This window comes from Vespa crabro, chromosome 9 (genome assembly GCF_910589235.1).
Source record: "Vespa crabro chromosome 9, iyVesCrab1.2, whole genome shotgun sequence".
In the NCBI taxonomy this organism is placed as follows: domain Eukaryota; kingdom Metazoa; phylum Arthropoda; class Insecta; order Hymenoptera; family Vespidae; genus Vespa; species Vespa crabro.
In genome coordinates, this window is record NC_060963.1 from 728,767 (window position 1) to 747,279 (window position 18,513).

The 18,513-nt window shown below is 34.6% G+C and overlaps 1 protein-coding gene across 2 annotated transcripts in view; it reads left to right on the forward strand.

Annotated features, from left to right (window-relative positions):
* Positions 1-543: 543 nt before the first annotated feature.
* The window catches only part of LOC124427037 (PRL-1 phosphatase), a 39,911-nt gene continuing 21,941 nt past the window's right edge, over positions 544-18,513 (forward strand). For both annotated transcript variants that reach the window (XM_046969465.1, XM_046969469.1), the window contains exon 1: positions 544-693. The gene's annotated coding sequence lies outside the window, so the exon portion shown is untranslated. The remainder of the gene's footprint in view (positions 694-18,513) is intronic.

Below are 18,513 nucleotides of genomic sequence, written 5' to 3' on the forward strand. Positions count from 1 at the left end.
TTCGACCGAGCGCACGCTCACAAATTTGGACGAATTTTATTTCGATAAAACTTATTTAGAAATTTATCGCGTTGCATAATTTACAAGAATCCAAGAATTCTTCGAAGAATCCCATCGGAGGAACGACATTTTAACGTGCGAATAATTTCATCCTTAATATCTATCCGTTTAATCTTATATTATATTGTTCAAGAGAAAATCTATAATAAGCGATGAGTATGAATTTCCACGAATTCCATTTTTTTCCTCGAATTACAACGTGTGCGATTGTAAAGTCGATCGTAAATACGTTAATTAAAGTTCGGTTAAGGATAAAGCAAAAAAATTAATAATAATCTACGTTTAGAAATGGAAATGTAATAAATAAAAATGTATTTAGATATATCGTAAAAAGAAAAATGGAAGAGAAGAAAAGAAAAATATTCGCGAAAGAAAAATTGTTCGATAAGAAGCGTTAAAGGTATTTGAAATTGGCGGCGTAACATGGCGACGACCAATGAGACGATAGTAAGGGTGGCGAAGTCAAACGCGCGGACTTCCGCCATTTCCGTCAGTTGTCCACAGGCTTTTGGAGCGTGCGGACGTGTGCGAGTGCTTCGTAGTATCATTTTCCCCTGTCATCGTTACGGAGTCGCGTTTTCGCTAACGAACGCCTCACCGTACCTTCTAGATTCAATGTGTATGGCGATTCAGGTGAGTTCATTTACAAATGGGAAATATTTTTTTTAACAGAGAAAAACATTACGTGATGGAGACGTACACCGTGGGTGCGGGGGGGGAGGGAGGAGGGACATCTCTTTTCGTGTATCTACAACGTGTTACTCCGCATTTCCGTGCTTGCGATTGGTCGCCACGTTTTATCGAGACAAACGAAAAAGTCAATCGTTAGAAAAAATAATGAGTACCTCGTTAAATTACACGTATTATTCGTTTTTTTTCGAAGGAATCGTTATGATCAGAGAAAGAAAAATAAAAAAGCGCTCGAGACGCGCTCGCTACTGCGGTTCTATGTATGAGTGAATAAATATATATATATGTGTGTGTGTGTGTGTGTGTGTGTGTGTGTGTGTGTATGTGTGTGAGTGTGTGGGAAGGTTCGGTGTCGCGCACGGTTTCTCTGACGTAGGTTAAACGCTCGGTTCTCTCACTGGTGGTGATTGTGTGGTCCGTCGTGCGCTCGAGCACTCGCGCGCCACCTTGTACGCGCGCGCGCGACGTTTCGCGCACACAACACGCACACATACACACAAAACAGACAGAGAGAGAGCATACGCACGCGCAACTAATACATACGTACAATGCGGATCGTGCCATTTGCGAGGTACGATCCTAGCACACGGACACGCACATTTACTTTCGAACAACTACCTCGTTCGACGCGCGTCTCTCTCTCTCTCTCTCTCTTTCTCACTCTCGAGTTCGTCTATACTCATGTGTGTATGTTCCCCTTGTATTAGTGCGGACGACGAACTCTGGCGTGTCCCGACGAAAGCCGGCGTCGGCTCTCCTCGACCATCCTTTTCTCTGTCTCTATCTCTGTCCTCCTCTCTTACACGTACGAACACGCAAATACATACATATATTTATAATGCCTTCTTCCCCCGCGACTTATTTTTCTCTTCTTTTTCCTCTTTCTTTGTAATGTTTTTTCATTTTGTCGTTTTTTTTTTTTTTCTTTTTTTTCCCTTTTTTTTTTTTTTTTTTTTATTTACAACCGTGTACTCCGAAAAAAATTTTCTTTCGGCATTCTCCTTTTCATTTTCCTTCAGCTTATCTTCTCGTTTCGTTACTTCCTTAATGGACTAATCGTCGATAAGAGACAAACTTAACTAAAGTGGACAAAGATGAAGAGGACGCGGAAGTTATTTCTCCTCTTGGATGGAGTAGTAGCCTATGTCTCTCTACCCTCGCGGCTTTCTTTCAAAGCACGAGAAGCTTGAGAGAGAGAGAGAGAGAGAGAGAGAGAGAAATAGAAGAGTCGAAGGGCGCGCCAGGTCGAAAGGATATGGACACGGCTTCTCTCCTTTTCTCTTCGATAAAAATTTCTGAACGTTTTGTAGCCTCCTTCGAAGCAGTTCTTAACTTATCCTTTATGTTTTTTCTTTCTTGGTTTTACCTTTTTTTTTTTTCTTTTTTTCTTCTTTTTTTCGTTCAAAATCCGAACTTAACCTTTACACCAGTAAAAAGGGTGTTTTACCTTTGCGAAGAGAGAAATATTTATTCTTTTATTTCTTTTTTTTTTTGTTTTTCCTTTTTTTTTATCTCTTTGTTAATATTTTATTTAACATTTGAAAATTACTCAAACGATACGTAATGACTAAGCTGTGTTTAGAGATTAGCCTTGTGTTTTATTATTTAAAACTTTGTGTTTATTTTCTCATGTCGACTAACGTGTTTCTTCGTCCTATATGTATGTGTATGCGAGTATATATATGTGTACGTATGTATGTACAGGTAACAGGTGCTCTTATCGTGCCATTTCTTTTCGAAACTTTGCAATTAATTTTTCCTTTAATATTTTATTCTCTCGACATTATTATTTTCCTTATCGTTTTCCGTCGAATCATACTTATCTCCTTAACGTTATTCCACGTGATCAAACTTTAAAAATATAAAATTTCATATCGACGTTTAAACGGCCTTATCCCGTCGGACTTCTTTATTGCGTTTTGTCAATTTTTATAACTCCGTGAAATAAAAAGGTAACAATACATTTCTTATCTTATTGCATTTTTTTTATTGCACTTTTATTTATTTATCTTTTTTTCTTTTTCTTTTCATTTTTTCCCTTTTTGTTTGTTTCACCGTTGTACACAGCTACGTACAACGTTCATTTCAATGAAATAATCTTCGTTCAAATATCTATTTTCCGAGATTAATTGGGTTCGATGAATCGTTAAGAATAGACAATGGGATTCAATTTAAATTGAAATTTGGGGTTTAAACGATTATGTCGATATGCATGAAGAAAGGATGTATTTAGGTGAGACACCAGAGAGGAGATGGTGCCTTTTATCGAGCTCGGGTTCGAGCTCGAAAGGAGGTCCGCGTGTCTGCAATGTTGAGGGAGCCATTCGACTACGACGACGACGACGAGTCGCACTACTCCAACAGGAAAGTGGCCTAGACTTCTTAGAGACTACCTTTATCTCTCTCTCTCTCTTTTTTTTTTTTTTACTCGAGTGTCAGGTTAAATAGAATGGAAAAGCTTTAAAGCCGTCTCTTTTCCACTCTTACGAGATATTTGTCTTCTTCTCTTTCGTAGATCTTTTCTCTCTCTCTCTCTCTCTCTCTCTCTTTCGTTCTATTTTTATAAAATTAATTGAATCGTTCTAACGATGTAAACGGCCCTTCGATTGTATTTTTCTCTGAACGATACGACCCAGACGAACGTAAACTTTATTAGGTCGTACAAAAAAGTTTTAAGAGAAGAGAGAAGAAAAACACTTAAATTAAAGGCTATCGAATGTGTGTGTGTGTGTATTGTAGAATAGTTTTAATATAATCCTTTTAAAATTTGCAAATTGACAATATAGAATAACGATGGTATTATCAAACCTACCAGTTTGGAATAATTAAAATAATGTAAAAATGATACAAATTAAATATCAATAGAAAACGATACGTCTAATTAAAGATTTCATTTCGACGATAAAAGAACAAAAAAAAAGATAATTGCTATTTTCAAATTGGCTCGACAAATTATTTACTATTTACTATAATTGTTTATTTGCATAGATAATAAATGTATAAATATATAATTAAATGTATATATGTGTATACGTATATGCATTCATTTTACAATGTCACATATGTACTTAATTTTACACAATAAATAATGAATATATTGCAACTAAATAGATACACAGTGTGTGTGTGTGTGTGTGTGTGTGTGTGTGTGTGTGTGTGTGTGTTTGTTGAAAAATATATTTCTCTAGGAAGTAACGTAAACGTAAACGTTCATCCTTTTTGCAAGCATATTTATCAACAAAGGAGTTTGCCAACGCAACCAGCATACTTGTTTACGATATTATGTTGAACTAAGCGAACTCATACAAGCACTCCACCTATGAAACATTGTCTACCTTATCTGCCTTTCATCTGACTGTCGCAATTTAGTTTAATTCAAGCCACTACTAATCCTTTTTTAAACGAGACGGATGAGTGGGTGTACCCCACGAGAACGTTGTGCTTAGTTCGTTTATTTACTTTCCAACTAGACTCGTACGTTCGCTATCGTTAAGTTTTACCTTCTTTTCTTTCCCGTACGTTCATTAAATTTTAATTTACATATTTACGTTAGGTATTTCAATATATATATATATAATATAATATAATATAGTATACATAGGCACATAAAATTCTGATTTACTAGAAAAAAGAAAACAAAACTTTCGTTTACGTGTACGTTCGTTAAATTCATTTAAAGATAATAATTATTTGACAATTATTAACGATTAACGTATATAGTTATATAACATCTAAGATCGAAGATCGTGATCTTTATTATTCGTTACTTTAATTTTATTTTTAATTCGAACATTTTTCGATCGATAAGATTCGATGTTCTTAAAATAAACTCGTGTTCATTTTTCCTTCTCTTTCTCTTTTTGATTTTTTTTTTCTTTTTTTTTTTTTATTTTTTATTACTGACATGTAACGTAATGTAACGTAATAATAAGTTACATGCAGAATTTTATTCTTTGAAAAGAATTCTCTCTAAGAGGCTAAAAGTTCACTCTAAAATCGAGAATAGATTTTTTAGATCAGATTTTTGCTTTCGTTGATGAATCGCGTGGAGGTGGAGGTGGAGGTGGAGGAGGGAGGGAGGGAGGGCCAAAGCCCTCTTCTCCTCGTCGTATTAATTTTCATGGTAAACAATGGCCGAAGCCTACTATCCGAGACCTAGTCGATGAGAGATGTCTCGTTCGACGTTGTATAAACGGGGCGGGTGCGCCGACCGATCGATCTTCCTCGATCGTTCGGCCTACTGCCACGTTATATACGTAGTTGTGCTTTCTGAGTGTTACGCATCTTCTATGTATCTCTCTCTCTCCCTCTCTCTCTTTCTCTTACATATGTATTGCGCGCCCGGGTATATGTGTGTGTGTGTGTGTGTGTGCGTGCGTGTATATAGAAGAATAAAATAAACTTTTTTCTATCCCTCGTTTTTTTTTTTTTTTCAAATGTTAAATTATTTATATTTTGCAGAATGGACTGCGTACGTACGCATATATGTGTATATATCTGCGTGTGTATGTGCGTGATTTTAATTATTAAATCTTTTAAATACAATAATTAAAGATAATCATGTTTTACGCTGAATCTCTGTTAGATTCATTTTATTGGATTTAATTATTTCTTCTTTCGTTATGTATGTACGTATAATTAAAAAAAAAAAAAAAAAAAAAAAGAAAAAAAAAAGAAAAAAAAAAGAAAAAAAAGGAGAGAAAAAAATGTCTAATCATCTGTCTCTTTATTCGTCGGATATTCAAGGACTCTCAAAGAGACGCAAAAACAGAGAAGCACGTTGTACTTAAATCGTCAAACTCTTCGTACATTATACACCATTTTCTTCTGAGATCCGTCTGTCTCGAGGCATAGACGAAAGTAAGCTTACACGGAACATATTAATATATTTCACGTTAATGTAGTAGTAGTAGTAGCCGTTGTCGTCGTCGTTGTCGTGGAACATAACGAAGCTTTGACCTATTCTTACTTCCTTTTCATCTTTTTTTCTCCCTTTTTTCTTAATTTTTTTATTTTTTTATTATTTTTTTTTTTTTTTCTTTATTTTTATTTGTTAAGATCACAAGTTAAAGGAAACGTCGACGTTTCCGGGAAGTAACCAAGAATATAATCATGTCGTAGTTATGAATCATCGGACATTAGCATTAATCGCAAATTTGTGGATGACTTATGGACGTCATTTAGTTTAAATTCGTTTTGTTTTTTTTTTTTTTTTTCTTTTCTTTTCTTTTCAATAAGAAAGAAAAAAAGATAATCGACAAAGAAATACAAAGAGAGAAGAACATAAGGAGGATAAGTTATTAAATGCACGCGAGACTTTTTGTAAAATAAAAAAGAAAAAAAAAAAGAAAATAGAAAGAAAGAAAGAAAATATTAAAATCGTGATAGAATTTGCATCGTACCTATTTCCATGTAATAGTCGTTTATTTTCTCCTAGGTCAAGGTCGTTCGCTCGCTATACGAATACGTTGTCGAGGACGGCTATTTGACGATAAAGATGAAATCGTGCGTGATAACGCGATAAAAAGAGAGAGAGAGAGACAAAGAAAAAACGAGACAAAAGTCGTATCGATTAAACTCTTCGTCAAATATTCGTTTGATAAATTTTTTATTCGATATTATACGTATTTTGAAATATGAAAAAGTAAAGAAGAAAAAAATCAAAGTACATTTTGATAGTCGTTTTCTGTAATCGTTTTAAACGATTACGAAGTAAATTTGCATTTGTATTTGACGCGAAGTGCATAGACGATAAGTGCGACGTTTATTCGAAAAATCAACATCTAGCCGAGTGGAGCTACCGATGCTCCTCCCATTGATGCAATATTACGCCGTTTCTGCGTCATTGTTTGTCGATGCCGATGCATTTCCCTACTCATCGTCTGATCGTTGACTCCTCTCGCTCGTGAAATTCTGATTATCTATTCTCGAGATTCTTTTTATTCTCTCTTGATTTAATATTTTTTTTTTTTTCGAGTTATTCGTTATATCTCTTATCACAAAGATAACAGTACCTAATCGTTTCATAGATCTTTATCTATTTCAAATTGCACAGATAATGAATGACCTCGAATAAATGTGTATGTATATTATTTAGAGAGATAGAGAAAGAGAGAGAGAGAGAGATAGAAAGAGAAAGAGAAAAACAAAATTTTATTGAAAGAAGAATGTAAAGGAAAAAAGTTTGCAGAAAACAGCAAGCGAGTCAAGTTTCACGCGGTATAATTTTGGCCTAAGCGTTATCGTTTCTTTTTGTTTTTCTTACTCATCGGTGGTTTTCCCACTTGGGAGATGAGAGAGAGAGAGAGAGAGGGGGGGGAGAGAGAGAAATGAGAAGAAGAGGTACAGGGCTAAGAGTAGTTTATTACATCGAATGCGTTCGATGCCCTCTCCGTCGCGTGGGTGGAACACACAAATCGTCTTTCGTTCTACCGTTCCTCTTTAACCACACAATTTTAAAGAGCTTTAACGTACCTTCTTTAATTTTATTCCTCGCAAATGTAGTTTCTCTAGTACCAAATTTGTCGACTATATTATTATTTGATATCAGATTATTATTATTATCGTTATTGTTATTTTCATTGTTATTATTATTATTATTATTATTGTCCTCTATTCTCAATTTCATAAAAATTTGATCATATCGAATACAAAGTGCATCGATTCATTTATTAGTATTATTATTATTATTATTATCATTATTTTATTGGCTCTCAATTTCATAAGTAAAAGAAAAAAATTGATCGCATTGGATACAAAATGTATCAATTAATTTATTATTATTATAATGATTTATTTAAAACTTTCACTCGAGACTTTTTATTGAAAATTTGCAAATGATATGTAAAAAGAGAAGTTACTCTATAAATATTTATACCATGTGACGCGTTTTGTAATATCCCAAACAAGAGAGATAGAGAGATAGGGAAGAAAAGAGAAAGAAAGAGAGAGAGAAGCAGAGTCATGTCGAATCGACTTTCTCTGCTTCGTTCGTAGAATCGTGCCGCATCTAAGTTCTCGAGTGACATAGAGCACGATTCTTTCTCCTTTCTTGTCTCGAGCGGCTCAGTTTACGCGTACCACGCGCGCATTTGGTTTATCCGACACGTCGAGAACTCCGACCGTCGTCTCGTCGTATTTCAGCCATCCAATGGACGACAACGATAACCATCACCTCCGGAGTAGTTATGTTCGTCTTTACCATCGACACCGTCGAACGAACTAAAGTATAATCCCTTTTCAAGTAAGTAACGAGAAATTTTAATCGATCGATTGTTCTTATCCGTCGAACTTTGCTCGCTTATCAGCAACTCCTCTCTCGACGTTCAATGACATCGTTGATGAGATTAAAGAAAAAAAGAGCTACGGAAATAATTCAATTCAACTCTTGTCAACTTTTGTCTCGTTCATTTTTTTTTTCTTTTTTTTTCTTTTTTTTTTTTTTTTCATAAAATCGTTCACATCGAAAGATATACTTTATTATTTGTATAAAAATACATATGTGAACGTAGTTATATATGAGGATTATTTCTCGAACGATCATTGGATATAATTTGACGTAGTTGGAATAATCGAGGTCGAAGAGAGAAGGAAGGTCGGACGAGTTACGATCGAACGATATCATCCATACGTAGATACTACCTACATACGTTCGATTGTTACTGACGACTGTTTTCCAAACGTTCCTTTTGTTCTTTTTTGCCCCTATCATTGTTTCTACGTTTGTGGACAGATACGTACGTACGTATGTATGTTACGACGTGTTACGTACGACGCGTTTCGCGCTTATAAATCGTTGTTTATCTTTTTTCGCTTTTTTCCTTTTCTCTCTTTCTCTCTCTCTCTCTCTCGTTCTCTCTCCCCTCTTTCTCTCTCTTTTTCAAATAAGAGAAGCCTTCGTTGATCCTATTTTACTCCATTCGAAGCCAATTAAAAAGCTCGTTGAAACTTGTCGAATCTTTTGCTTTTTTAAAACTTCGACGTACGATTATTCTTTCTCTCTCTCTCTCTCTCTCTCTCTCTCTCTCTCTTTGATCGAACTTCGAATCGATTTCCTTCGTAGGTTCTCCCTCAGTTTACAATATTACCCAAGAAGCGATCGACTTTACACATGACATTCGCCTCGATCAGTTTTATCGATGACACACCCTGTAACATTGTATATATACATATTTTAAAAAATTCTCCATTAGACTTTATTTCGTGTAGATTTATCTTTCTCCTTGTAATCTTTCCATAACTTTACTTCCCCTTTTAGCGACGACGACGACGACGACGACGATGACATAGTATTAATATATTTTTAAAGAAAACATTTTTCTTTTTTTTTTTTTTTTTTTTTTTTTTCTTTTCTCATCATTCCTAAACACGGAACTACCATTTTATTCATTCATTCCTTCATTTGTTCATTTATATATTTAATTATTTTTCCTTTTTGTTTCTTTTTTTCTTTTTTTCTCTCTCTCTTTTTTTTCATTATACTTATGTTCTACACGAATAGGTCAACGCCTACGTTCGGCAGATTCGTTCTACTAGTATCGCATTTCCTGTTATGTAAATTGTTTGACATTACATAACGGTAAACGTATATATGTATGTATGTATGCATGCATGTGTATGTATATCGGGACAGGAAGCTGGGAGTGGCTAACGTACGGCGAATAATAGATTGATATTATCTAGTCTACTGCATTAACCGCGATTACCTTGCTTTTCCTCGAGCCATATATTTTCCATTTCTTTCTTCCTTTTTTCTTTCTTTTTTTTTTTTTTTTTTTTTCATTTATTTACTCTTTTTCTTTTTTCTTCTTCTTCTTCTTCTTTTTCCTTATTTCTCGATCGATTCCGATCAAACTCTTCTTGCGACGTTTCAATGGCCCTTAATACTTAATTCAGCCGGTTCTAAACTACGAGAATTTTATTGTGCTATGCTTTTAGGGATCAAGTGATAAGTGCAAAAGTGTTCCACTCGAGTTTTCAATTTGTTTTCTTCGAAACGAATTGAAAGCGGATAGCGAAGCATGCTGTCTCTCGATGATCTTCTCGAATGATTATTCTTGAAATCGTATATAAGTTTCGTCGTCATCATCGTCCTCGTCATCGTCGTCGTAAGAGAGTATAATTAAATTTCTATATAGGTGACGATGATGGTGGTGGTAGTTGCATACATTTATTATGAACGTACAGGTGTGTCTATCTGTGGGTTTTTTTTTTTTTATATACATATATATATATATATATATATATATGCACATAGATACATGTACGTGTTGTTACGTGCATGGATTATAATGACGGTGTATAAGTCGAATATTATCTCTATTTCATTGGTTTCACCTTTCCAGAAAGAGGAAGAGGGAGGGTGGGAGGAAGAGAGAAAGAGAGAGACAACCGAGTACACTCGACAAGGCGAAATCTCTCGAAAGATTATTCTAAGATACTTCTCCTTTTTACCTCTGCCACGTGTAGGAATTAAGTTACTATCTTGTCTAGACCGGTTGCAAGCGTTATGCGTCGCCCTTATATAGAGGAAGTTTACATCGTCTAGAAGAAAAAAAAAAAAAAAAAAAAGAAAAATCAGTATCACTTTTCTTTTCTTCGAAATAGAAAAAAAATAAATAAATAAAAAAACATTTTTTTTCTTTTTTTTTTTTCTATTCAATGTATTCTTCTTTCATTCGATTCATTTAAATGTATCGATCCGTTCTTAAAAATCGTTCGTGCGTTCCAGAAGGGATAGGGTTTTTTTTTTGTTTTTTTTTTTTTTTTCTTTTTTCTTTTTTAATCATTTTTCTCTAAGCGAACGTGCTGAAAGATAAAAGATGTTCTTATACTTTTACAAATTACTATAGGTATATATATCGTGACTGTGTTTGTGTCAATTCTTAGGACAAAGCTTTGCTTAGAAGAAAGATGACTCAGTGATACTTACACCGTTCGGGTTTATAACGTTACATGTTTTACTGAATCACATACCGATGTATTTCTATTTTAATTAAAATCAAACTTATCGTTTTCTTTGAGAAAACAATATTTCATATCTTTCCAATCGCAGGTAAATCCCTATGATAAAGCGATAGAGAAAATAACAGTTACGATTATCAGTATCGTTTTATAATTTTTTTTTTTTTTTTTCTTTTTTCTTTTTTTTCGTTAAATTGTTAAACAATTCTTTTTATTCCCTATTTGCTCCTCCCCTGTCCCCTTTCCTCCTCCTCCTTCTCCTTATTAACGATCCATAAATTTCGTGATTGTTACATACGTTGGCGGATCAATTTCTTTTTGCTTATAAATTTTGCGAAGTAGACGGAGATATATATATTATGGAGTCTCATCTACTTAGTTGATATATTATCTACTTACATGTGTTATATGCATATCTCATATTCACATGTTCAAATGCAAAATGTATAAAAATGATACAAGAATTGCTTTTACGCAATTACGAAGGAAAAAAAAAAAGGAAAAAGAAGAAGAAGATAATTTATCCCATTTTATATCATTTATCCTCATTTTAATCTCGTAACACGCGTACATATATATAAATACATATTATATATAAGTTAATTAGACTGCTCGGCGGTAATTTAACACCTGTTCGATGTGCAAAATCTCGAAGAAAAGTTGTTCAAACAAGGAGAATGAAGAGATAAACGAAAGAGTTCTGTAAATAGTTCATCTATCGTTCATGTACCAACGATATAATGAAACACACACACACACACACATATCCGACAAATGCATACACATGTTCCGACAAAAGGAACCGTCGATAAATAATTCGTAATTTGACTGTTTTATTGGCGATCATTTTTTTTCCTTTCTTTTTTTTTTTCTTCTTTTTTTTTTCTTCTTTTTCTTCTTTCCCCTTTATCTATATGAAATAGCAAGCATATTTACAGTAGAGCTTTGAAAGAAAGAGAAAAGCAACAAAAAAAAAATGACTTTGACGTCGTTGTATTTATGAGAAAATAAAAAGTTTCAGTAAATAATTTCATTCAATGGTAATAACGTAAGATTGGTGTAATTTACATGTACATACATACATACATACATGCATGTATGTACGTAACGTAGAGGATATTCCAGCGAACATCGTCTATTTACGTAATTACATTGACTGTTGTATAGTTCCATTGTAAAGATACATTCTTCGTAACGCGATTGTTTTCCTTTTCACTGGGAGAAAAGACCAGACCGGGGATGCACATTGCTGCTCACCCAAAATTTTCCGCTCGACGTGTTCCGTTCTCTGCTCTTCCCTTCCGTAAAAAAAAAGCGCAACAATTTCCTAAGGTAAACCAACCACGTTTGATCCCTTTCCCCACCCCTTCTCCTCCGTCATATATACATTTATTTCTCCTTTTTTTTTTTTTTTACAACAAAATTCATTAAAATCTTTCGTACCATTTTCGTACGTATTATTAATTATAAATCTATACACGTGCGAAAGCGTTTTATTTAACGAGTTCATCGTTAAAATTTCCCGTTGAATTATCTTACGATACTTCGAGCTAAAAGCGCTCGTTAATTTTTCCCTTATCTTATTATATTTATAATAATTTCAACTTTTTCCCGTTTGTTTGACTTAAGAGATAGGAGCGAGAGTCTTGAAATGAATTCTCGTCGATGAGGAGCGAAAAGGGATTTTGTATTTTTATCGACGAGAAAAGAATTTTTCGTTGGAAGCGCGGCCAAAGGGAAAAGATGAAGAAAGAGATAAAAAAAAAAAAAAGGAAAAAAAGAAAGAAAATATAAAAAAGAAAAAGGAAAAAGATCGAGATCGTAAGGAAAAATGAGGGAAATGGTTGTAGGTTAGAGACACGATGGGACCAATCGGACCGCATTCTTCCTTGGCCGTCGGCGGAACGTCGACATTCCGCAAGACGTTCGTTTCGCTCCTTCGTTCGTTCGTTTGCTCGTTCGCTCGCTCGAATGCTCACGGAAAGACGCGCTAAGGGGTTCGTTGCACTTTCCGCCGGCGCGCCGCTTGCTTTCGACCACCGACGATGTTACGAGAAATCGAACGCTTCGGACATTATGTCGACTCGATTTAAAACAACGCGATGAACGTGATAAGCTCGTGTCGAGTACCAGACTCTCTCTCTCTCTCTCTTTCTTTTTATCTATATATCCTATTCATTTTTCTCACTCTCTTGATCCCTCTTCTGTTAACAAAACGAGAATACCTAAACATTACGACTACCAGACAAAATATAAATTGATTGAAACCCGATCGGAGATTTCTTCTTTATCGTCTCGTGTAATAACAATGATGAATCAAAAAAAAAAAAAAAAAAAGAAAAGAAACAGAAATAAAAAGAACTCAGTTTTCCGCCGCAGACAAAGCTTCGTTACAATTAACACATTGTATATCGTTAAAAGAGGAAAAGAAGAGAGAGAGAGAGAGAGAGAGAACATTGAAAACGATTAAATTAGAATTTGTTGGATCTCCTCAAACGTACAACGACGAGTACAACGAAAGAGAAGAATCTCTGCTGACTTTCTCTCGTTTCTTTCTCTTCTTCATCTTCTTCGTCTTCGTCCTTCTTCTCTCTTCGTCTTCTTTTACTCTCCTTTTTTCTACCGAGTCTCGTCGTTCCTCTCGTACTTGCCTTTTTGCATGCCACTTTGTTCAACGAACCCCCGGGAACGTAGAGCAAACCGGTTCAATTTTGTTCCTTTCTCTAGTCGATGCTCCTCAAGAGATTCCGATCTTTCGATAATAAAAATATCAAATGTTTAAAACCATAGGAATTATGCGAACGTGATCAACATAATCGAGAGATCGAATTTGATTAAAGTGATACTTATAAAAATTTTGTACGATCGATATTTATCTATCGAGATATCTTCCTTATCGGATTTCTAATCGATTTAACTAGTTCTTATGAAAAGCGTATCGCAAAGTTTCTTGAGATAACAACACGATAATGATATTTGATCGATCAGGCAAAAATATTAAAGGGGAAAAAAAAGACAAGATAAAATTGCAAGAGAAAGATATATATATATATATGTATATATATATATGTACTCATTGTTCGTTAAATACGAAGACGAAAATGATGAGAAAAAAAAAAAAAGAAATCGTAGCGTCAATTTCTTCTCCTTCCATACGAGTAGAAAGGATCGATTTATCGAAGTATCCTCTCGCGTGAAATCATGAATTCATTCTGTAAGAATCGGAAACTCGTTGAGCAAGTTCGCGTTCTATGAGAAGAAGAAGAAGAAGAAGAAGAAGAAGGCGGCTTCTGCGTCGCGACGATGCATCGATTCTCTTCTCTTCCCTCGAGTGCACTTTCTCTCTCTCTCTCTCTCTCTCTCTCCTCTTTCTACTCGCGAGTCGATTATCATTGGCTTAACGAGTCTCAGACGTGTTTCCTTTGGAATTCTTTGCTGTTTGTAGTCGTAGAAAAGAGAAAGAGAGAGGGGGAGGGGAAGAAAAAAAACACGTTCTTCTTTTAAATATTCCAACAACGACGCGATGAAACGTCGGAGACGTTCGAATGAAATTATTTTCACGAATTTCGTATAGAAAGGGAGAATAAAAGGAAAGGTTTCGGAGGGATTGGAGGGGGGAGGGGGTACGTGTTATATACCCCACGGCAGGAAGGGCACCCAATGAAAAAGATATTCGACTGGCTGAGCCAGACGGGTAGACGACCGATGTCACTGACCTTGCTTAACGATCGGCAATGTCTGGGAGGAGGACCCTCCTCTAGCCAGACCCACCTCTAAAGAGAATTATCCTGTATACAATATTCTACGACTACAGTCAAATGCATTCTCCTTGTCCTTTGTCTTTTGTATCGTTATATACCATCTATTCCTTCTTCTTATTTACTTCCGTTGCTCATGAAAAAAAAAAAAAAAATTGCATCGAAAAGAAAAAAGAGAGAGAGAGAGACGGAACTTTTTAATTTTCTTATGTACTTCAATTAATTACTTTTTAACGATTGCAACGGACAGATCGCAAAAGTGATTCCTTCGTGCAACAGACAATTGCAATTTTAAACTTGCACTTACTTACTACATGGTACACAGAATGTACGACGATAAAGAACCAGGCCTTCAGAGAATTTATCGATTAAACGTTCAATGAAATGTCATAGGAAACGCGGGGCTTACTTATTTCCACGAAATCGTGGATAAGTATAATTGCAGAACGATAAAACGTTCGTACTGCATTTTTTTTTTTTTTGCAGTTATTGCAGTTAGATGATACATTTAAACTTTTTTTTCTCCTTCTCCTTTCGTTTTTTTTTTCCTTCTGTCATAATGAAAATTTGTAAAATTTCCATCGATCATTGATTTCGGTATATATCTGGTTTGATCAAATAATATAGTCCAATATTTTTCAATAAACTTATAAGCGAAAAAATATCGGACAAATAATTTTCCTATTGGCTTTCAATTAGTCTCGTATAAAAGCCAATTTCTGGTTGATATTACCTCGGTAATAAGATCATTGTAATTTATTTTATCAGCGTATTATTAAATAGATAAAGATATTATGGACGTTAATCCAGCAATTTGACGTTGATCGTAAACACAGCCTAATATTCATGTGAATCTGACGAAACAGCTAATAGGTAATAATTCGACGCGTATACGGTGTCATGCAAACGTTAATTAGTAATCAACGTTGGGTCCATTCGATTTCGAAATTCAAATTACGTTCTGTGGCGTTTTCTCTCGCATACCGGAAGCGGATTATTCATTTTCTTCACTCGAGGAGTAACACTAACGGGCAACGAGCTAGCTAGCCGGCGACTCTTATCGGTCGTTATTATTCGCTCGAAGTGGCCTCTTATCATCCTTTCCCTGCTAACCTACTGACCTACTTGAAATATCGATTTTACAGGTAGTTCAGGCTCTAAGCCGTCGACACGAAGGTTATACCTCTGTTAACCATATATATATATATATATATATATATATATATATATATATATATATATATATATATATATATATATATGTATATATATACATGTATATATGTGTGTTTTATATATTTGTAGAATTTTTTATATATTTGTAAAATTTGACGGCATTGTACAACACAGAGTATTGAATCATCGTAATAAAAATCCGATTCTAAAGGTTTTTCCATTTAATATTACTGTGGATAGAGATAACGTATATGTATAGATGCACGTATATACTTTTATATATATATATATGTACTTACGTAAATTTTTACGAGGAATACAAGAATGGATCATTTTTATAGACTCCCAAGAATATGATATGATTTTTGATACATCAGGTATAAAGTATCTATTGCCGTAGAGATAATTTTATCGTAGAGATAAATCTAGAAATAGAATCGATAATGACGGTTGTTCGATGAAGAAAAATGTTTTTCATAGATTGTACGATTATTATTACTTCAGAATGATACATGTATGTATCATGAAATATATTTATATATATATATATATATATATATATATATATATATATATGTATATAATAAATACATGAGTCTCTGAATTATTCACACATTCTTAAAGTTCTAGAAATTCTCTTGTGTATTTCTGTACAATTATGGTCACCTAACTGCATTCTCTTCTAACGCCAAACGAGTCCGTGAAATAACGTTAAGAGAAAGTCATGAAACGTCGAGAGCGTGTCTAGATTGACTTGCATCGATGACCTTTGAAAGTGGAACTTGCAACATACGTACATATACGCGTTCGTGCGCGTGTATTAGTGCATTCGAGCGTAATTACTTTTAATCGGTAGGAAAAAGAGGAGTCTAGTTAACGACAGAAAAGGAGTTTACGTCAAAAGTCGATTCAAATAACGAAGCAAGAGAAAAAATGTAATTGCTACGGAGTAGACTTTGTGAACGTTTTATAATTCCTAGCCAAGAACTTTCCTTTTGAACTTCAAAAAGGGAAAAAAGAAAGAAGGAAAAAAAAAAGAAAAGAAATTCGTTAAGTTCCGACGGTGTACTATTCACCGTCTTCGTGACAAAATATCGATAACATTAACATTCTTATAACTTATTCGTCTCATACATATTGCAAGGCACGAGATCGTGTACTCACTTTGAAAGAGACCAATCTCAGAAATTGACCAAATTTTGTGAAAGAATAGCAAGAGAAAAAAGAAGGAAATATAATCTCTTTGATGAAGAAGGGAAGTATGTAATAAAAAAAAAAAAAAAAAAAAAAAAAAAAAAAAAAAGAGAGAAAAGAAAAAAAAAATAAGAAAAAAAAAAAAAAAGAAAAAAAAAGGAAGAAGAAGAAGAGAGAAAGGAAGAAAAAAAATTACGGGGAGGATTTCGAAGTGCCGTTATATATATATATATATATATATTAAACCACATCAGGCGAAGTTCGATGTAAAAAGATCGTCCTCGGTGTGAAGGAAGCTTAATGTACACGGTTCGACGTCCCCGTTACTCGATGTAGTCCCTTCACGTTTTCTACCCCTTGCCCGTTCTCGTCTGGGAAAGTTGTGGAGGAGGAAGAGGGAGGGAGGGAGGGAGGGAGAGAGAGAGAGAGAGAGAGAGAGAGAGAGAGAGAGAGAGAGAGAGAGAGAGAAGGAAGTGTAGGTGGCAGCTTGGGTAGTGTAGAACGATAGAAATAAGGGGTGTGTGAAAGAGAATAGTGGGGATATACTCGCTTTGTTGCTAGCCAACCTCGAGGTTTTACCCTCGTCCATATTCATAAATCCATATTCATCCCGGGTCTCTTTCTCTTTCTCTGGCTTTGTCACTCTCTTTCTTTTTTCTTTCCTTTTTTTCTATGCTCTCCCCCTCCCTCCTCTCTCTCTCTCTCTCTCTCTCTCTCTTCTGTCTTTATCAACTCGCTCAACAATATACATACAAGCAAAACTAATGTATATACCAGAAGGGAGCACGGTGGGGCAAGCCACACCACCATCGTTCTTATGTTCCTTTTCTTTTTTCTTTCTTTTTTTACTACGTTGTTTTTACTATCTAACTTTTGATATATCACATTTATATATATATATCACATTTCAGGATCAAAATGAAATTTCTCTTTTCGTTTTTTCCCCGCTCTCTCTATCTCTCTCTTTCTCCTAAGATTTCCTATTCTCTATAATCTTTTTTATACGATTACTTGCTATGGCATCTTTTTCTTTTGTTGAAAAATGATTTAGTGCTGCGTAAAGGACATTTGATTCGGTTCAGTTAAATTCCAGCGTGGGAAATATAATCTCGAAGAACGTAGGCGTAGTAGGTGTGTATCGTCAGAACTGACCGGACCGGACCGGATTGGATTGAAAAAATCGGACAGACGTTGTTACGCCTCCTATCGTTTCAAGGATATATCCGGTCATTCGACGATTATTTTCTCGTAATTACTATGTATTATATGTATGTACATTGTATGTATGTACATTATATATATATATATATATATATATATATATATATATATATATATATTAACGTAGCTTCGCTACGAATATTTCAACAATATATATGCATCGTTGTGTGTGTTTATAGCAATTGATTAAATACCGGCGGTCGTGGAATCATTGATTTTCGATTACGTTCGAAACATTATTGCAATGTAATTATATTTATCGTCTTTTCGTAGTCTAAACACGTGTTAAGGTTCCGTAAAGAAGTTGCTGTTGGTTTTTATTTTTCTTCTTTTTTGCTTTTTTTTTTTTCCTTTTTTCTTTTTTCTCCTTCCCCGATCGATTTAACACCCATTCGATTTATCATTCATCCTACCAACAACTTGAATCGTACGTTTCGAAAATAAATCATTT